This window comes from Crinia signifera, chromosome 4 (genome assembly GCF_055691185.1).
Source record: "Crinia signifera chromosome 4, ASM5569118v1, whole genome shotgun sequence".
NCBI lineage: Eukaryota > Metazoa > Chordata > Amphibia > Anura > Myobatrachidae > Crinia > Crinia signifera.
The window spans coordinates 259,819,259-259,841,650 of NC_139220.1; the positions used below are offsets into that span (position 1 = coordinate 259,819,259).

Below are 22,392 nucleotides of genomic sequence, written 5' to 3' on the forward strand. Positions count from 1 at the left end.
GTTGGGAGTCCGACGTCCATGGCTCTTAATTCCGTCCTGATAATTCTCTTACCTCTGTTAACATCTAGCCTCATTTTATTACTTTTTTTGTTAACAATTGTAAAGTGCAACACAATATACAGTAAAGGTTCTTATAAATAAATCTGGATAAATGAATAAATGTGTTGACTAGATGCATAGTTACCTACTTTTTGTGTCTCCCCATGAGAAGCCCGGAGAGGAGACTGTCAGTTGTACTTTGGGGGCGAGGACTTACCTGGATATCATCAAACCCATCACCAGTACAGCAAAAACCATGATTTGCGAGATTATTTTAGCCACCCACTAAGAGCCACAAATCACGATTATTGAACATAAGGGGAGATTCAGGGGGTCCGGCAGCATGCGGGAGGCTTGCCCAACTTGAAGGGGGTTGGAAGGGAGACTCAATTATCGGGAGCCTCCAGGCCATTCCGGGAGGGTCGGCAGGTATGCTAGATGATAAATGTCTGAGAAAGTGCTGTGCAAATGCAGGAGGAAGTGCTGCTGCCCCCTCACCTCCTCTGGTAGCAGACAACAGCTCATGCTGCGGGCACAGTCATGCCATCAGAGAAAACAATTCACCAATGCAATTTTATGTGGCACAAGATCAAGTAACAGTATCTTGCAGCAACAGGAAAAATGCGCCATGGTTGAATACTCATTACGTTTGTTGCACTTTGCCATTTCAGGTTGTTTGTGTCTAAACAAGAACGTGTGAAGGAGACACTCTCGGGTGAAATAAAGAGGTTAAAAGCACCTGTGAAATGAATCAATAAAACCTTTATTGCTCTGCCTCCCTGGTTCTGCCTCTGACCGGGAGCTGAGTTATTATATGCGTACGCTGTGTTTACAACTGAAAGGCCAACCGGGTGCAGAGTCGTAATGGCGAGAGGAGTGTTTGCCAATGTTATTTGTGAGGAGTGTGTGCAGGCAACGCTCTCAGCCTCAGATTACACAAACAGCTCCTTAGGTATCCCATTGAACCTCAGGAATCTCCAGATGGCACAGTACAGCATCAGGTCAATGAACTATGAGCAACACACTATTCCGTTTACTAAAATTAAAGCAATTTCTGGAAAACCGGAGAGAAACGTCTCTTTTTTTTATAACTCAGATGGTATGTGCAAGCTGTTCTGCCTCTCTGGGGAAGAAGCGCAGGAGCAAACAGCAAGTTTTATTAAGAATACATCTATCTGTAGGTTCTGCACACAGCCAATCCTTACGATTTCGTTTTTTTCTCTCGCCTCTTACTTGTTCGGGATTTTTTTTTTTTTGTCTTTATTTGCTGCTGTTCACAAAATGGAAATGGGAATGCATGGGTAAGCCACTTGTCAGCTAAGAAAAGGCCTGATGCACTTCCAGATTTCTGTTTAATAATCCTGCACGCTGCTTGCTTTGTGCATTTTTTTTTTTTTGCTAAAACAAAGAAAGTAACTTAGAGTTACAGATTTCTTTAAATTGGTTATTAAATACAAATAAAATGTCTGGTCAGCGGCGGAACCCTGGTGCAAAAATATAATCCCGCCCCCCCCCCCACCTTTCCTAAACCTCAACCCAAGTTCACAATACGTAACACAGAAGAGTGTGACAGGGGGAGGCAGAGGGTGACAGGGGGAGGCAGAGAATGACAGTGGGAGGCAAAGTGTAACAGTGGGTGTCAGGGTCAGCAGCCTTAGTCCTTAGAGGGCCCAGTGCCAGGGCTGGCAACAGAAATCTTGGGGCCCGATACACTGATATATCTGCTGGCCCCCCCCCCCCCCCCCTTGACCACATCCCCTTGAGCAGAACATTTTTAGTATACTGTATATTAAATGTGTTTTTCTATTGTTACAAAAAAAAAACTTAATTCATAATCACTAATACTGGAGGGGAGTCCAGGTAAGTACCCTTACAGGAATCCAGGTGGGTGCCTTTATAAACCATTGCTAGGCACTACAATGCTTACAGCCACTCAGAACTTTGGGGCATGTTGACATTGACTTTGGTGTTTGCAGAAAGCAGACATGTTCAAAATGTCAATATGTACAATGTTGACACTTGAAATGTCAACATTCTATACAGACTGGCCATGGATGACTAGATGTAGGCTATGAGGTATGGGTTAGGCGCTAGAACACAGAATAGGCTTATGTGTTAGAGTTAAGCTGGCCATACATCTACAGATCGATTGTCAGATTGGGCTGGTAATGGATGAGTGACAGTTTTTGGCAGTTTTCCAGCATTTCAAAGCAAATGGCCAACTGTCATTTACTCTCATCTGTTACCAGGTTTTTGTTCCAACTAGCCCAATCTTATAATCGATCTGTAGATGTATGGCAGCCTGTATGGCAGCCTTGTCCTAATTTGCGTTTGTACTGTAAATCACAATCTTCCCTGTATTGTTATTTGCTCATCTACAGTATGTATTGTCAGGCGCTGCGGAACCCTTGTTGCGCCATATAAATAAACAATAATAGTAATAATAGTCATACTTACACAAGCAAAGCAGGATCCATTGAAAGTCATCAGGACATCAACGCAAGACACGGAAGACCACTGGAGCCAGGAACCTGCCAAAACAGACAACACTAGTCACAATGAATGTCATTAAAATATACCACACCTCATTGTACCCTTTTATTTCAAAATATAAATAAATGTGTACAGGGGGCACTGACAAGTTGGTCCCTGTAAAAATATAGGGGGCGTGGCTATCAGGAGGGGTGAGGGTACCAGAAAGGGGCATGTCCACATCTGTGAGAAAGAAAATTACGTAACTTGTGCGGGTGGGTGCCGATGGGGGTGCAGGTGAGAGAGGGAGAGAGGACAGACTGCCACTGCCATCTCTCTCCCCACTACCCTGGAGAAGAGGGGAGAAGCACCTGGGCAGTTCCATCTGAAAAGTACTTCACCCCCCCCCCTCTCTCGGCGCCACTGAATAAATATTGAAAGTATTATTATCTATCTGTTTATATTATACGTAAATTACTTTTGTAGAAATGAAGTATAGGGCCATTTATGTCAAAGGTAACACTGGAGGCTTACAATAGTATGGGCAACCAAATTCTTTAGCTCTTTAAGCTCTTAATTTAAATACAGGTTAGAGTTCAGCTGCAGGAGGGGTGGGAGTTAGGTTATGATTAGGCACTAGGGGGAGGGATTAAGGATAAGGGCAGAATTAAGGGCAGCAACTCCCAGACCTGGGGCCACTACAGCCACTGGGAGAAGGTAAGGGCACATTAGACCATCAGTGACATTTCATCATGTTGATATACTGTATCATCCAGGTAGACATAATAAACAGTATACTGAAATGACCCCTGTCAACGTGCTGAGCATGCCGACATGTTGCATGCCAACAATTTGACTTTATTGACATTCTCATGTTGACCTAATGATTATATAAGTCATATATAATTAATACAAAAATATTAATGTACTCAAAATAATAATAAATTAATGGTACTTGTGTATTATCATGGCGCCCATCGCATATCAAAAGGCATGTGATGCGATGCGATATCGCGCGATGTTGTACAATGTCATACAATTTTAAAATTGTATGACATTGTATATGGCATACAATGCCATACAATGTGATGCAATGTGATTAAAAATTGTATAAGCACCCTAATGGGTGCTTACAATGTTAAATGCACCCCCACTATAAACGTGAACCCGAAGCGTGGCGAGCGCAGCGAGCCCGCGAGGGACGTCGGTACGCGTCCTCCGACCTTTTCATACCCCCACTATCCACGTCGGCATGGAGTCGACACCAGATGGCATGCGATGCAACGCGATCTTTGCCCCCTATACGATGAAAAATTGTATAATGCTTTTAAGCACCCAAATGGGAGCTTACAATGTTAAATGCACCCCCACGCCACCCACCCCACTATAAACGTGAACCCGAAGCGTGGAGAGCGATGACGGTACACGTCCTACGACCTTTTCATACCCCCACTATCCACGTCGGCGTGGCGTTGATTTTATTAAGTGTGGCGAGCGCAGCTCGCCAACGAGCCCGAAGCGTGGCGAGCGCAGCGCGCCCCGCGAGGGGACGCGGATGCCTGTGAAGCCGCGAGGGGGCGCGGATCGCCACGCTTCGGGCTCGGTGGCGAGCTGCGCTCGCCACACTTAATAAAATCAACGCCACGCCGACGTGGATAGTGGGGGTATGAAAAGGTCGTAGGACGTGTACCGTCATCGCTCTCCACGCTTCGGGTTCACGTTTATAGTGGGGGGGTGGCGTGGGGGTGCATTTAACATTGTAAGCTCCCATTTGGGTGCTTAAAAGCATTATACAATTTTTCATCGTATAGGGGCAAAAATCGCGTTGCATCGCATGCCATCTGGTGCATGGCATGCGATGCGATTAAAACATCGCGAGATCAACATCGGGGGCACCGTGATAATACACAAGTACCAAATTAATTACTGTACTGCAGTGGTCAATAAGCAATTAGAGGCAAATAGAAAGGTGACTAAATCACGCTGCTAATGGTCATCTTTCTGTATCATTGTACCAGTCATCTGGTTCACTCCTAAATGACATATACTGTATAGGAGTGTACCTGCTTCAACGAGAAGAATATACTCTTCCACCATGTCATACAGGGGCACCATTCCCCAATCTGTATCTACTGCTTAATGCACCATTGGTCCAGCAATGTCTTTGGAAAGATGTTGCAGGCACAGGAGACAGATGATACTGTGGCACTGAAGGCAGTGTGGCCTATTTAGTGTCTCACTGGTCTATGAAGTTGCTGGAAGGAACACGTCTGGTGAAAAAAGTTGCAGGAAACAGTATTATACACTAGCAATGAGGGTAGAATAATTTCCTGTTTCCAGAAAAGATATACAGTAGTTGGTGGTACCCAGTACCATTGAGAGCCTTCAGAAAAAATGCACATATATTTTTTTTTTTTATGTGGTGTAGTGGAATGCATTTTATTTAATAAAAATAAAGGTGAGTACAACTTAAAGTATTGTATCTGAATCTTCTGCAGCTACACCATGGGGGTTATTCTGGTTCGCTCGCAAAGGCACAATCACTCTCTAATGGACAAACCCATATGCACTGCAGGTGGGGCTGATGTAACATGTGCAGAGAGAGTTAGATTTGGGTGTTTTAATGTTTCTGTGCAGGGTAAATACTGGCTGCTTTATTTTTACACTGCAATATAGATATCAGTTTGAAGTACAATGTGCGCTCGCCACGCTTCGGGCTCGGTGTCTCGCTGCGCTCGCCACACTTTATAAAATCAACTCCATGCCAACGTGGATACTGGGAATATGACGTGGATAGTGGGGATATTAAGCATTGTGTATTTTTAGGGCTCCAGAGCCACTCACGTAGTTTATGTAGCCAGCATAGTGCTGTATTGGTATTCTCAATACACCACTACGTCAACTACGTAATGGGCGCCCTGATAATACACAAGTACCAATGTTTGTGTATGGTTATGGGTGTTCCAAACTTTGCACACTACCTTATCATCTTCAGGGATGATCTAAGGGGGTCATTCTAATCCATATGCTCCCCTGCACATTCACAATGGGGAGCGATGGTTTGGGACTGTGCATGCACATACACATGTATGTGTATGTGCAGCCGCTTGGTGCTGCAAATTGCTTTTTCGCTAGATTGTTCTCACCTAGAAGTGGGGGGGTGCATTTCATGGGCATCCCATGAAAACACTGGGCGTTCCCATGCAAACTCACCCATGATGTGGGTGCAGGGGGCCTGGCTACTGACATCAGTGGAAGTCAGCTGCCCGCCTGCTTCCCATACAGGGCGTCTGCAGATTTAAGACACCAGAGAGGTGTCTTAGATCTGCTAGTGCTTGCAAAATCATTCAATGGTCGATGACCATCGAATGATTTTGTCCTGGCACGCAAGGCTGCGAATGGATGTTTATGCCCTGGTAGGTTTGTCCTGCCCCAGCAAAACCCACCACTCAAGGGGTTAATCGGAAGAGCCCTTAAGGGTGCTATCATAAGGGTCCATGATATTTCTGTTGCTTTCATGCATTGTGATAGTGGACCCTTAAAAGGCCTATAAGGGTCCATTAATATAAAAAAATTGTCACTTTACAAAACTTTTGAAAAAATTAAATTAATAAGCGACTCATCAGCAGAGTGGTCTGTGAATCGAACAATGTAGATATCATTGTGACATCCATGTGAGATCGATCCCCAGTCAGTTGATTGCTTGCTTATTCATTGAGGGCTTTCGGGATCTTCTGTACCTGCTGTAACAGCTTCTGCCCTGATGTGATTGAGAAAGGAAGGTGGATAGTTAGAGACCTGATCTGGCTGCTGCAGCAGCTTCTGCCCTGCTATGGTTGGGAAGGGAAGGTGGATAGTTGGAGACTTGCTGTGCCTGCTGCAGCAGCATCTGCCCTGCTGTGGTTGGGTAGGGTAGGTGGATAGTTAGAGACCTGCTCTGGCTGCTGCAGCAGCTCCTGCCCTGCTGTGGTTGGGAAGGGAAGGTGGATAGTTGGAGACTTGCTGTGCCTGCTGCAGCAGCTTCTGCCCTGCTGTGGTTGGGTAGGGTAGGTGGATAGTTAGAGACCTGCTCTGGCTGCTGCATCTCCTGCCCTGCTGTGGTTGGGAAGGTGAATTAGTTGGAGACTTGCTCTGACTGCTGCAGCAGCTTTTGCTTTGCTGTGGTTAGGAAGGAAAGGTGAATAGTCAGAGACCTGCTCTGGCTGCTGCAGAAGCTTTTGCCCTGCTGTGGTTGGCAAGGGTAGATGGAACTAGTATTGCATAAGCATAAACTTTCCCCCGTCCGTCGGATGGGCCTTAAGACTGCATTCCCTAGGATCTTCAAATGCGCCGGGGAAGAACAAACATATTCACAATCTTTTTATAAAGCACAGGACCAGCTTTCCTCCAGTCTAGACTGATAAAATGTTCTTTGCAGATCTTGAGTAGATTGACTACAGAGCCTGGTTAGCCATTCATTACTATTCATAAGTGCAACTGCTGTCATTCTTTAGATGTCTCACCAGTTAGTCCTGTAACAGCAACAAGCAGAGGAAATAACTGGCTTCTGTGGTGTCTGTAGTCGCTAGTAGGCTTTATTTTTTTTGTGGGAAAAAATAAAAGGGAAAATATTTTAAACAAGAGATTTCAAGGTATTCATGGATCCAGCGTAAACAAGCTTCTTCAGTCAAACAAGACTGGAATAATCAGCAAAAGAAAACAGCTTTTTTACTAGAAACCTGAATGGGTGTGCTTGTAATAAATCTATCTCACAAACCAATGTGTTCAATAAACAATAAACTAGTATTAAACATGTTGACACTAGTTTTATGTTTATTGATTGAATTGGTTTGTGCAACATTTCCGGTGCGTAAAATATCTTTATGAGTGTTAAGGATATTACACAATGGAGCCAAAGGTGTGGAGACCAATTACAAATTAACAGGAAAAGTGAATGGGCCAGATGATAAAATGGAGAGTGATAAACAGACAGCCAATCAGCTCCTAACTGCCATGTCACAGGCTGTGTTTGAAAAATGACAGGATGGAGCTGATTAGTTGGTGGTTTATCACTGATAAACCACCAACATATCAGCTCTTTCCTGTCATTTTTTAATGAGACATGGCAGTTAGGAGCTGATTGGCTGGCTGTTTATCCCTCTCCATTTTATCACTTTTCAAGTCTTAGTACATCTCGCCCAATGTTATATAATGACAATGTATACAACCCCTTTTGTGCATGCGGAAAGGGGTCCTATGGCAAAGCTCGCATGTTTGCATTGATTGATACTAGTCTGATGCTGTTTTTTGGGTGGCGAGGGACGGTGATGAACTCTGTTTGTAAAGGGGCATGAAGAGGCCAGTGTTCTCCGTGGTAGTACAGAGATTTCCTGGACTCTCCGATGGGCACCTTGTGTGGCATCATAGGTGTCATAAGCCGCACAATGGTGACTGAGTGACCAAATGTTGCATCCTGGGATGTAAGTTGGATCACTACTGCAGCAGGAGGAGTTTACTTGGAATAGTCGCCTCCAGCTGCATTGTCATACAGCGCTATCACTCCCAAGGAAACAGAATTGATAGCAAATCCAACTGCCCCTGAATTACCTCCCTAGTTCCATCAGAACTATTTTAGTGTATATAAGCAGGTACCAACAGGTAGCCGAGGTTATAGGAGAGGATTTGTCCAATACGGGAGGTGTGGCCAGCCTCCATCCTTAGGAAATAAAGGTAAATGTGCATCCGCTTACGGGGCGCTTAAGCTATGTTACTGACACAGTATGTCATGCACCATTGGAAAAATGTATACACAATACAGCATAGACTGATCTTCCTAGCAAGGCGGTCATCGACTGCTGATCCGCTCTGCCAGTCCCTCCAATGGTTGTCCGTATTCTACTGTATTCATATAACATACTTCTACCTTCATATAAAGTTATTGGCAATACTACACCAGCATATATCTCTTTACTTATCTCAAAATATCTCCCAACTCGACCACTCCGCTCTGCACAAGATCTGCATCTCCCATTCACTATTACAGGACTTTCATTGGACTGCTTCCACCCTATGGGATGCCCTTTCACCCACAATAGGACTCTCTACTAGCCTCCAAACTTTCAAACTCACCTCTTCCAGCAAGCCTATCATATTTAAGTAGCACACACATAACCCTCTGAGGCACTTATGTATTATATAGCTCCCCTTCTGTCCTTGCAACTTGGTGGGACTGCTATGCTATTACTGGCACCTGTCCTTGTGTTTCCATCCCATTTCCCTTGCAGCATGGCCATATGTGAGACATGGCTCCCCAAAAGCCCTTCAGCAGCGGTATGATACCTCTAAAATGGCGAATTGCCATTTTGTTCTATGGACTGTGTAGTACCGGGGCCTACCATCAGTGGTTCTGTGGAGGGCAAGAATGATATTCTTGAAGTAAGCTAACATGTTGTTGGTACTGACATGCACAGTGCAGAGTGTGGATCACCCAGTGCTGTGTGTCTGGCTGGAAGCAACAAGCCAATCAGCTCCTACCTGTCATGTCACAGGCTGGGTTTGAGAAATGACAGGTAGCAGGTGATTGGCAGGTTCTATAATCTTAATTGTATGCAGCTATATTTAATTTGTATGTTGGTACTTATTTCTTGTCTATTACACTATTGCTTCACCTTAAGTTATTGCTTGGTCATATTATGCTCAGTCGCTACCTTCCTAGTGATAAGCGTGCCAGATTATTCTACCTATCAAGGTCATCATGTTAAGTCATTTTACTGTGTATTGGTCTAGCCTCCCTGCTACAGTCTGGGAAGAGAGAACCGGTGGAGTTTTTGCCAGGAAGAAGGAAGGTCCACTGGAGCTGCCGCATCTACTGTAAGGTACTGTCAACACCTAACTTATCTGTGCCCATTCTTTAACACATTTGGACAGGGCCTGATAAAGGTTCCAGGTGCCCTAGGCTAATAAACATGTAGCTCCCATTGTATGCTGCTAAACACACGTGTATGGGCTCTTAGGGTCTCACCATTTATACTGCCCATGTGCATGTAACAAATGTTATACAACTGGCATGTAGGACGTAATGCTTGTAGCGTGGGAAAGAGACTTTACCTTTAGGCTGCCAAGCTGGCGCTGTAGTACAATGTACATAATGGTAGCTTCAGATTGGCATGGCTGGAGCCACCCATGTACTTCCTCCCTCCATGCCCTAAGTATTGTAACAAGCATGCAACCTCTGGCAATGAGCATGTAACCCCTGTATTTTTATGTATCCGATAAGAGCGCATCCTGCAAATTGGTAAGAAGTAAAGTAATACATCTGTAAATACGTTGTATGTACCTAAGGACCCGATTGCAGCTTCTGTGCATGTGCTGCTTTCCAGCTGTGTGTGCACAATGCCACAAGAGCAGCATGTGATTAAGGACATCCTGAAGTCCTCTGGAGATTGATCACAAGATCTATGGCAGGACAGCCCCATAGCAGGAAATGGGTGAACACCACTCACATGGGCACTTGGAAACACCTGCTGCTGGAGCCAAAGTAGGAGATACCTACCTTCCTCTTTGGTATGTCTAAGGAATACTTCTGCCCTTAAACATAACTTAAAGGAAAAAACAATTCATATATATGAGCTCCCAGGCCTGCATATGGTGGTAGTCATACATAGGTCTATGGTGGCACTGGTCAGCATCCATGTGCTATACCAACCCATATGCAGCCACACTAGAACCGCTCACACGGTGCACTGGAGCCTTTGAAGCCGCTATTGGTCTGGTAGTGCAGTTGGAAGCCACCGTCCCTCATAGTCTGAGTGCTTCTAGTAGTAATGAACTTGCTATGAATGATCCTATGAAGCTTGTACTTGGTCTGAGCACTATCTGACTTATTTTACAACAAAACACTCTCCGTATTTAGCCAACTAGCCGGTTCTGCAGCATATCAGACCAGAATTACCACAATAGTAAGTAACTAAAGTGAATGTTTTGTGCTCTTGAGAATGTTTCCAGTTACATACACACACAACTTGTAAACTTCTGCACACACATTAAAATCTCAAACACAGTTTACTGTACACAGCTACAAAGAAGTAATAAAAACAATAACAGGCTTGAAATGGGGCCTACACACAGGGCGATTTCAGGGCATTCTGTAGATCTCTTAGAAAATGCCCCTACCTTGCTCCGTGTGTAGGGGACTATAGCGATGAGCAGCCCCGTGCATCGATATCGCCCGGCGATTACTATCTAGCATGCTGTATAAATCTACTTAATCGCAGATCAGGCCAGTTTACATACCGGAGAACACTGGCCCTGACAGGTCACTCAACACACAGCGCTGACACATCACTATGTTCTGAGTGATTTCGCTGAGTGTTCTGAGCGATCTAGCATAGCTTAGAACGCTCAGCATATTTCTCTTTATGTAGGCCCCTTTAGTTATGAGCAGTAGCATCTCCAGAGGTGGGGCTGCAGCACAGTCAAAAAGTTCAAATAAGGCAGTTGCACCCACCACCAGCCAGTCAGTTTAGAATGGAAGTTTGTGTGCCGCCACTATTTCAATTTTAAACTGTGCTGCAGCCGCCCTTACAATTTGACACCCAAACACCATGTTGACATTTTGCATTGTGTCAACCTTTTTAACACGCCAACATACCTCCCAACCTTCACGGTTTCCGCAGAAACATCACTGTTTTTGGGGACATTCCCGCTTCCCACCCGGATCCAGCAGTGTCCCACGGCAGGTGGGCAGTTGGGATTTATCCCCCCCCCCCCCGTGACCCAGTGAATAGGCAGAGGGGCTGGCCAGCAGCTTACAGAGCTGTTGGCCATGCTCTCACTGCAACGAAGATGGTGCTGATATTTCTCCCTGCCTGGATGCAAAGTTGGGAGGTATGCGCCAACCTTTTCACTGTCTACCTTTTTTAATCATTTTCATGTAATACATAAGACACATGAAAGAAGGATTAGAGGCTACGCAGTCTGGCATTAAGAGGGTTAATATCAATCTGGCAATGATGACATTCTTTGTAAGCAAATGTAAACTATGTTCTCTCTGGCTCAGTTTCCCCCAATTGAATAGTCAGTACTACTTCTTCGAAATCTTTTATGTAAGCAGCCAGTTTTAATTAATTTGTGAGGGCTCTGTGCCCAGCTACAGCGGTTTGAGGCCACTCTGCCATTGCAGTCTAACTCCGGCATGTTTTCTGTGTTTCATTTGTTATGACTCTGGCAAGCCTGAGCCTGATGGTATAGTGGCATGAGGGCGATGTCTGCTGAAAGGAAGAAGGCAGGGAGGAGGCTGGTTTTGCTGGATGCGCATAGTCTGGAATCTGGTGTATGAGATGTTGTACAGCACACTAATACACTCAAACGCCTGGCCTTATCTCTGTGCAGTGTATACACAATGACTCACTTATTAGTCACAACTGCTCACAATGCAGACACAATGAGCCGAGTCTGAGTCACTTCTTCACGGGCAAGTGCCTCAGACACCACATTAGGACCTCTTCTCCTGTGCTACACCACCAGGGAAAATCTCAGGATTTACATTTACACAGACAGTTTTCATTGTTGCCATGGAGCGACAGACAAGCAAACAAGTTGTATATTTTTGTGCAACATTTCCATCAGTTTCAGCCATCCTTATAAATACACAATAATTCAGACATAGGGTTCTGGAAAGAATCTTCTCTCTGTCAGTTCATAGTGGCTGTATAGCCATAAAATAGTCTTATTCCTTTCCCATGCAATTTAGCTTTCAACGAGCACAAATGTGTGGTGTAAAACAAATAAACAGATTAGAAAAATATATTTAAAAATTTGGAAAAATTGTTTTTAATTGATAACAAAGCATTTTTTCCTGTTGCCATCCCTAGATAACATTATCCAAATGGGTGGCATGTGGAAGAATGGCCTACTGTCTTGGGACTATGGTAGAGGCCTCCAGCCATTTCAGGTGAGAAGGCAACCGTGCCGAGGAGAGGTTCCAAATAAACACCTATTGTTTTTGGTACGCTTATATATTGCAATTAAAGACATATGGGTTGACACTGAAGACGCCGACTTCTACCATGATTGGATATTATATTAGTAATATATATATATACAGTGGTCGAAGTGGAAATTTTGAAGTGGGGGTATGGAAATTTTGAAGTGGGGGTATGGAAAAGTAAAGAGTGAATATAGTGCGCACCTTCGGACACCCCCCTGTCCATCAACATCCCCTGCCGGACTGCCCCGTTGTACAGGGGTATTACAATAGCACAATATGTGCTGCTGAGTGATCAGAGAGCATCCTGAGGGGGAAAAAAAACTTTTTTTTTTATCTTCAGATTAAAGTGGGGGTATGCCATACCCCCGTATACCGCCCCACTTTGACCACTGTATATATATATAACTATAATGAAACGCGTTGGAGTAGCTTCTCTAGCAGTGACGTGGTGACATCAAGAGCCTTCTTCTTTTGGAGACAGGTAACGGCAGTAAACCATCTTATTGTCTGCTTATTTGGTGCACTCTCTGTTTATTTTTTTACTAGCTCCTACTTTGATCCATTAACGGATTAATTAGATGAAGCTGCACACTAAAATCCATTAACCATTGAAAAGTCGGACATTACATGTTTAAAAGAGGGTTTGTACATTAAGTTGTTGGTGTTTTATATAGATGGGGAAACCTGTTGATGTGCTTCTGAACCAAATGATTGGTTCTACACTGCACTACCTAAATTGTCCCCTGTTAGTGTGACAGGAATGTAGAATTGGCACTAGAAATGGGTATTAGGAAGGCCCCGATCTGCCACTTATGGACAACAAGCGATAATGTACACTCATTGTTTTCTGATTCAAAATATAATATACCATTATAAAAATTTTGACCTACCTGATCATTGTAAAAGTACATTCAAACTATTTTTCATAAAATCAAGATATTGTATATTAGTGAAATAAAACACCCTTTCTGGGTTACTGTTCTTTATATCTTTGCGTAAACTGAAATTTAAAGACTCAATGCGTTTCGTCCTACATGGAACTTCATCAGAGGTACCTTGTTATCAGTGTCAAACTGGAATCACTTATATTTAGTGACCCTCAGTTTACTTAAAATGATTATATGTTGTCATATAGCGTTAACCATCATTGTCGTAGTATAGGAATGTGAATGTCCTTGCAATATGGGATTTGAGTTTTTAAACCTTTTTTAGTGATAACAATACCATGTGGATCAGAATAAATTTTCTACAGATGGTATAATATCCTATATAAGGTTTTTTTGATCAGGTAAGTATCTCAATAGTGTGTGACCACCTCTTGTATGGCTGTGTCCTGTACTTGCAGGATATATCATCAATTACTGGGGGTACACTGTGTATTACAATGACATGAATTCCTTTCTTTCAAATTAAGATGGTAATGTCGGCATATCTAAAAATATTTTAGCGTAAAAGGTAAAAAGTTCCCTGACCGCTGTGTTAGATTGTATTCTACAGAAACTTTCATTTTGATCAATTATTTTCGAATTCTCTCATTGACCATATATAAGGGCCTTAAAATACTAAAATCTGTTATCTGAATTATGTTTTACAATAAAATTATTATCAACTGAATTATTTCCATACTATTTCTTAATGTTTCTCCGAGTTTATTGTATTCATAAATTGTTTTGTCTTACACATTTAAGCCACAAGTACCATCTAATAAACATTTAAATGATGTCATGCAGTTCATAAGTTGTGTGTTTTTATATTACATTTTATAATAAATGTTATAATTTTTAATATTTGTGGAATATACAATTATATTTAGTGATAAAATAGACTAACATTCTAATTGTTTTATTTTATGTTTTAATTAATTATTTATAAGTATTTCCTTGGTTTTTTGACTATAGCATTCTGAGATAGTGTCCAGGTACCATCTATCTTTAAATCTCTGGCCATAAATAGTTTCTCTCTATGCAACAGAACTAAGAAACATATATATATTCACTGTACATATATATTCACTGTACATTTGTCTGTGCCGATTTATAATAAATAGGTAGATACAGTAATGGGGCCTACACACAGGGTGAGGATACGGAGCAATCTGAGCAATGTAGATTGCTCAGCAAGATCGCTCAGCACACAGCGCTGCACAGCGCTGTGTGCTGAGCGATCTGTCAGGGCCAGTGTTCTCTGGTGAGAACACTGGCCCTGACCGGCGATTAACTAGATGAATATCCAGCATGCTGGATAATAATCACTGGGTGATACTGACACGCGGGGCCCCGCAACACTATCGCTATGGCCCCTACACACGGAGCGCCGTAGGGGCATTTTCTAAGCAATCTAGTGAGATCACTTACAAGGTGCTCGGAAATCACCCCGTGTGTGGGCCCCTTAACTTCAGTAATAGCATTCATTGATAATTAGTTATTTGTAATCACCTTACAGAGGAGCAGCTCTCATCGAGCCTGCTCCCGGCGCACCGATCGCCATTGCGCTCTGGCTCGGGCGCACCAGCCGCCATGAATGCATAGCTGCTGCACTGGTGAGCTGAAGGCGAGTGGCTCCATCTGCATCTATATTTCCTTCTCAAAACAAATGTACAAAAATAAAACCATATTTTTGTTTATATTACAAGTGATTTCAATATAATTTCAATGAAGTTTCTAAAAATCCCTAAAATCTACTAGTGTATCATACGAAACCAGCATTATAATTAGATTTTATTTATATGGCACCACAAAGTTTCCCCAGCACCTAACAAAGTACATAAAGTACACAAAGTAAATACAAGGCAAGAAAACAGTGACTTACAGTACAAGACAATGTAAGCCATACTGTATACATAGTATATAAACATTGCTACCTTAGTGGACAGGATGCTGAAATAATCACCAGGGTTGCAGAAATCAAGGGGTAGGTGTTATTGTAGGGAGTACGGAGTATAAAATGTTTTAAAAAGAGGAAAAGCAAAAGAAAAAAGGGTAGTAATGGCCCAACTTCTGAGAGTTTACATTGGGAAGGGCATGAGCAGACAGATGGGGCAGAAGTGAGCATGTAACAGAAGGATAGAATAAGCGATGGCTGGGTTTGATGAAAAAATGGGTCTTTAGAGACAATTTAAAGTTTTGTAGAGAGGTGGGAAGTCTGATAGGGAGAGGAAGTAATCAGTTGGCATGAGAGGTGGCATGTATTTGTGGAGCATTGAGGGCTAGTGGGATTGTAAAGGGAGATATGGTCATATATGTAAATGTGAGAGGAATGGGTGAGGACTTTGTAAGTGTGTGTAAAAAGCTTGAATTGGATTCAGAAGGGGAGCGAGTGAAGGGCTTTTAATAGAGGGGAGGTGGACATAGTATGTTTTGAGATGAAGATTATCAAGGCAGAATGACTGATGATAGATTGAAGTGGAGAGAGGTATTTGTCAGGAAGGCCATATAGGAGAATATTACAGTAGTCCGTTCTGGAGATAACCAGTGAGTGAATGAGGGTCTTAGTATATTTTTTAGATGGAAATGGCAAAACGATAAGAGGTACTGAGGGGCAGATGTCACGGCTGAAGGGCTGGATGGAGTCGTGTGGTGCACAGAAGCCGAAGACGGACCAGGAGGAGTAGGATTGAAACGTGCAGGTTTAATGACAGATTTCATAAATGATAAACTTCACTTAAATACTTCTTTAAGTGACAGTTGGGATAAATTAAATAGAGTCCAGCACAATTCTAATAATGGGCAGGTAACTCTGGAAATGTATACTTGATGAGCCAGAGTACATAGAAGAAGATCCGGAAAGAGGTTGATTTGATGACAGAAGAAATGGATCCGGAAGACTGAAAGATGATGGAATGAATGAGTTGTATGAAGGAGGGCAGCGGAATGCTGTGCAGGGTAATTCTGGGACACAAGCAGGGACAAGCACTAGGTAGGACTTGCAGCATTGGTGTCAGGAGAAAACTTCCTTGTATAAAGATGCAGGCAGCAAGGCACCAGAGTCAGGAGAGAAAGAGCCAGGATCCGGGAATCAGCTAGGAGTTGTGAATGACTCCAAAGACTCATTGCACTGACACTGAACAGCCTAGGCAGATCCCCTATATCCCCAGGGGGCGGCTGCCATTGGCTGTCAGCGCAGGATGAGGAGGGAACCTCCCCTCTGGGCCAATCCGCCTCCTGCCCTCAACCAAGATGGCGACGCCGGCCTCCCGGCGCCGCTAACTGCAAGGACGCCGCTACCCGACGCTCCCCTGCTGCCATCCCTACCCAGAGCTGCCGCCATCTGCAAACCGCAGACTGGAGCCTGCACACGCTAGCCGACGGCGGGCGCGGACGGGTGAGTACTGAACCCGCCGCGCTCCGTCGCGGCTACGTGTGACAGTACCCCCTCTTTTCAGGGTGACCCCAGGGCGCCTATGGGCCTTGTGAGGATTTCTCTGGAGAAATTGCTTTATCAGTTTTGGAGCGTGCAAATCAATGGAATCCACCCAAGAGTTCTCTTCGGGACCAAACCCAACCCACTCCACCAGATACTGGATACGAGAATTGCGGCGACGAGAGTCTATAATGCGTCTTACCTCGAATTCAGCCCCACTCGGAGTTAATCTGGGGTGGTTTGGGAATCTTCTTTTGATAAGAGTTCAACCTTAAAGGCTTGAGAAGGGACACATGGAAGGAATTCGAAATCCTTAGGGAAGGAGGAAGTTGAAGTCTATAAGCGACCGGATTAATGACTTGGGTGATAGGGTATGGCCCAATGAACCGGGGAGCCAGCTTCATAGAAGGCAGACGGAGGCGTATATGGCGGGTAGACAGCCAAACCCGGTCCCCGACTTTCAATCTGGGCGCTGCCCTTCTTTTCCTGTCTGCCATCCTCTTGTATCGGGCGGAAGATTTAAGAAGAGCGGTGTGGACATCCGACCAGATTTTAGCAAAGCGTTGTAATGAAGTGGTTGCTGCAGGAACTTCGGAAGAGGATAATTCTGAGAAATCCGGAGATCGTGGATGTTTGCTGAATACCGTAAAGAAGGGGGTGGTTCCGGAGGAAGAGTGATAGGAGTTGTTATGCATATATTCTGCCCACGGGAGAAGATCCACCCAGTCATCTTGGGGAGACGAGACAAACAGTCGGATAAAGGCCTCCAAGTCTTGATTCACCCATTCTGTCTGGCCGTTGGTCTGGGGATGAAAGGCAGTGGAAAACTTGAGTTTGACCTGTACCGCAGCACAGAGAGCTCTCCAGAACTTTGCAACGAACTGTACTCCGCGGTCGGATACAATCTCTTTGGGCAGTCCGTGAAGTTTAAAAATGGTTGAGATAAATAGCTGAGCCAGTACTGGAGCAGAGGGGAGACCTTTTAGTGGGACAAAATGGACCATTTTTGAGAATCGGTCAACCACTACCCAGATTGCGGTATGACCTTTTGAGGGAGGTAGTTCGCAAATGAAGTCCATAGACAGATGGGTCCATGGTTCTGTGGGAATGGTTAGAGGCCGGAGAGGACCAGCGGGAGTTGTTCTTATGCTGAGCACACCTTACACAAGAGGCGACGAAGTTGGTTACGTTGTGGCGGATGGTTGGCCACCAATAAGAATGTGACAGGAACATCAAGGTCCTTTGTGCTCCTGCGTGCCCTGCGAAGCGGGAAGAATGTGCCCATGACAATATTTTCTTGCGGAGTTTGGGAGGAACGAACGTTTTACCTGGAGGAGGAGATGGCTGTATGGTTACTTGGGCGAAGACCACCGGATCGAGGATTGGACGAGGAGGTGTCTCTAGGTCAGAGGTCGTCTCAAAGGAGCGGGATAGAGCGTCCGCCTTCGTATTCGTAGTTCCAGGTCGGAATTTAATTTGAAAATCAAAGCGTTCAAAAAACATGGCCCAACGGGCATGGCGGGCAGTAAGGCACTGAGCCTGTTTAAGAAAGGACAGATTTTTGTGGTCTGAATACACGGTGATCTTATGCCGTGCCCCCTCCAGAAGGTATCGCCACTCCTCTAACGCAGTTTTGACTGCAAGCAACTCCTGTTCCCCGATGGGGTAATTCTTCTCTGCCGGAAGGAATTTTTTGGAGAGGAAAGCACAAGGGTGTAATTCTTGATCCTCACCTTTTTGTGACAAGATGGCCCTGATTCCTTCCGAGGATGCGTCCACCTCGAGGATGAAGGGCCTGTCGAGGTCTGGTTGGAGGAGGATTGGTGCCGTCACGAATGCTCTTTTTAACTGCTGGAAGGCAGAGGATGCTTCTGGCGACCATCGGCTTGGATCAGCTCCTTTGCAAGTGAGAGCAGTGAGGGGAACAGCGATAGTAGAAAAGTTCCGGATAAATCGCCGGTAGTAGTTTGAGAACCCTAGGAATCTCTGAATTCCCTTGAGTGTTGTGGGGGCTGCCCAGTCTTGGATGGCTCTCACCTTCTCTGGGTCCATCTCTATCCCAGTGGCGGAGAGAATGTGACCCAAGAATGGAATGGACGTGACTTCAAAAACGCACTTCTCCAACTTGCAGAACAGTTGATTTTGGCGAAGACGTCGTAGGACCTCGGACACTGTCTGTCTGTGAAGTTGAAGATTGGGAGAGAAGATGAGTATATCGTCTAGATAGACTACGATGGAGTGGTACAGCAAGTCCCGAAAGATATAATTTACAAACTGTTGGAAGACGGCGGGGCATTACAAAGGCCGAAGGGCATCACCAGGTATTCATAGTGACCGTCGCGCGTATTAAAAGCCGTCTTCCACTCGTCACCTGGACGGATCCGGATCAAATTGTAGGCCCCTCGCAGGTCCAATTTGGTAAAGATTGCCGCCCCTCTGATCTTGTCGAATAGTTCAGCGATGAGGGGTAAGGGATAGCGGTTTTTAATGGTAATGTCATTCAGGCCCCTATAGTCGATACATGGCCGAAGACCGCCATCCTTCTTTTTCACAAAAAAAAACCCGGCCCCGGCCGGAGAAGTAGATGGTCGAATGAAACCTTTATTTAAGTTTTCTTGAATGTACGAGGACATGGCCTCAGTCTCGGGTAGCGACAGGGGATAGATGCGGCCACGAGGAGGGAATTTCCCGGCCACCAGTTCTATCGGGCAGTCCCAAGGGCGGTGAGGAGGCAGGGTGTCGGCACCTCCTTTACTGAAGACATCTGTAAATGAACGATATGGTGCGGGTATAGACAAGGGTGGAGCTGAAGAGGATGAAGGACAGTTACCCTCACGTTGTGGATGGGTCTGGTAGACCGGAAGGATCTGAGGAATGCAAGTAGACTGGCAATCTGTTCCCCAGGCCTTGACCTCCATAGTGGTCCAATCGATGTGTGGGTTATGTTTGGAGAGCCAGGGAAGGCCCAGGACCATTTGGTGTGAGGACTGTGGAAGAATGAAGAATTCGAGGGTCTCTTGATGTAGAGCTCCTATGAGCAGTGTCACCGGGGTGGTCTGATGGGTGATTTGTCCACTACGAATTCGACTCCCATCCACTGCAGTGAGAACCAGCGAGTGATCCAGGGGTTGCACGGGCAGGGCATGTTGGGTGACAAAAGAAGAAGAAAGGAAGTTTCCCGCTGCTCCAGAGTCCAATAGGGCCCATAGGCGCTGATTCTGTGGGTGCTCAAGGGCTTGAGCACCCACGGAAATGCAAGAGCACCCACTGGCCACCCCAGAGTCCTGCTGGACGCTGCTGGGCCGCTGTAGTACTAGTGCTGTGCACCACCTATTATACCTATATATAACCTGCCGCCGCAGCTCTACTGTTCTTCTGCCCGGCTGTGCAGTCCACGCCCCGCGCACTCTCCGACGAGCGTCATGCGTCATGTTGACTGTCACAATCCCTGCCTGGTGCCATTTACCAACCTCCCCCTTCCGGCTCCCTCTTCTCCGTACGTGAACACCCAGCGCGCCCGGCCACTGTCCAGCAGTGCGAGGAGAAGGAAGAGGCAACAGCAGGCTGCTTACCCGTCCCGGACCCCGTCCCAGACCAGACCAGACAGTCCCCAACAAATGGAGGAGACTACTAGTCTCAGACTAGTAGCCTGGCAGGAGCGGGACCGCCCAGGCAGGCCAGCATCAAAGTGAGTCCACTCCTGTCAGTCGGTTACACCGCTCTGCCTCCAGCATGCCTCCTACATGTGGAGGCTGGAGCAGTCCAAAGGAGGGCATAGCAGGACAACATGTGGGGCAGACATGGGGAGAAGGGTGTATGTGAGGCACAGATTAGGGGGGAAAGTGGGATTTGGAAGGGGAATACTAAGAGAGGAGGGGGCCTGTGTGCAGGGTATGGGTAAAATCCGGAATCGGATAAGACACCGGAATGCCGGACTGGACATCAAACTCTGCATTCCGGAGCTTGTAGTATCCGGTGCGGGGGTGTCCTGTCCGGGGGTGCTCCATCTGATGAGGCTGCTCTCGCACCTGTCACCTGGGAGAGGAGAGGGGGAGAATACAGCCTCACTGCATGGTCCGGGGGTGTAATAAAAACTGGAACGTTCCAGACCACACGGGGAGGCTCTAATCACCCCTTCCCCATGTCCCTGGTGTGAGCAATCACAGGCATCCCCCCGGACAAGACACCCCCCGCATGGGACACCCCTCGGACCAGACACTATAAGCCCCGGAATGCAGAGTTTGATGTCTGGTCCGGCGTTCCGGTGTCTTATCCGGGTCCGGTTTTTACTTAGTCCCTGTGTGCAGCATCCATTCAGACCCCCTCCTATTTAGTCAGCTGCTCTGCAATGAACAGATTGTGCAATCTACTGCATACAGTATGTGCAGGTTTCTGGGGGTAATAATGGCTTGGTGGCTATTCTCCTGGAAATGTCCCTAAAGTGCAAATGCAAAACGCTGGGAAAATGTCTATTACCTGCTGATTTAGGAGGGCTGCTACTGCCGACATAGGGCTTGGGAGACGTACTGAAGTAATGGGTGCAGTGTGTGCACCCAGTGGCGGATTCAGGGGGGGGGGGCACCCGGGCACGTGCCCCCCCTGTCATTAATTTTGTAGCTGAGGACCAGGGCTTTCCAACGAGCCCAGCCCCGTGTCTCTAGCCTCCCGGGAACCGGAGATATCGCCCGGCAAAGCTGTAACGTTTTTTTCCCCATAGGATAATATGGGACCCGTCAATTCCGACCCCCCCACCCAGTTCCGGCGGCTACCAGTTCCCCCCTGGCATCGCAGAAGCTTGTGGTTGATCTCATTCCATTCCAAATCGCTGGGCCTTCAATATGATACCAGTCTGGCCCATATCGGCCTATCGGTTTCAGAGATATTGCATGTAAACCAATTTTTTTATTTTTGAAATGTAATTTCATGGCTGTTCATGTTCTTTAAGGGCAGATTACTCTGGAACCAAACGTTCCAGTTTCACTGGACCAAAATCATTCAAATCCCACTCAAAAGTTCTTCAATATGAGATTTGTCTCATGTAAATGGGTCAGTTGGTTCCGAAGATATAGCCGGTTAAATTAGATAACTGGTTAAAGGGGGGACGGGGTGGTTTTCTCTCCCCCTCACACCAGAAAATGCAGGGACTAGGCTGGTGTAAAAGGGGCCAACCTGGGAATGCATTTTCTGGTGTGAAAGGGGTATTTTTTCAAATAGCCGGGACCTGCAGTGCTCTGAATACAGCCAGGCTCTGCCACTGTCAGTGGCTATCACTTCTGCCTGGCGGCAGCTGTCCACGTTTACCGCGAGCATGTATTCCCCCTTGGCAATGAGCATGTAATCCCACATGGCAACAAGCATGGAACCTCTGGCAATGAGCATGGAACCCTTGGCAATGAGCATGTAGATAAGCAGTACTTATGTAGCATAATTTTTAATAGGCATTATGGTGTTTGGCATAATACATAATGGACATAATTGCGTGTAATGGACATTATGGTGTAAATGTTTAATGCGCGCCTTTGGTGGACAATGTCCCTGTTTATGAAGCGTATTGT

The 22,392-nt window shown here is 45.6% G+C and overlaps 1 long non-coding RNA gene across 1 annotated transcript in view; it reads right to left on the minus strand.

The window, feature by feature from the left end:
- Nucleotides 1–2,537: 2,537 nt before the first annotated feature.
- Nucleotides 2,538–22,392, minus strand: part of LOC146075298 (uncharacterized) — a 41,888-nt gene continuing 22,033 nt past the window's right edge. Inside the window, exon 3 of the long non-coding RNA XR_014473549.1 lies at nt 2,538–2,570. This is a non-coding gene — a long non-coding RNA (uncharacterized LOC146075298). The remainder of the gene's footprint in view (nt 2,571–22,392) is intronic.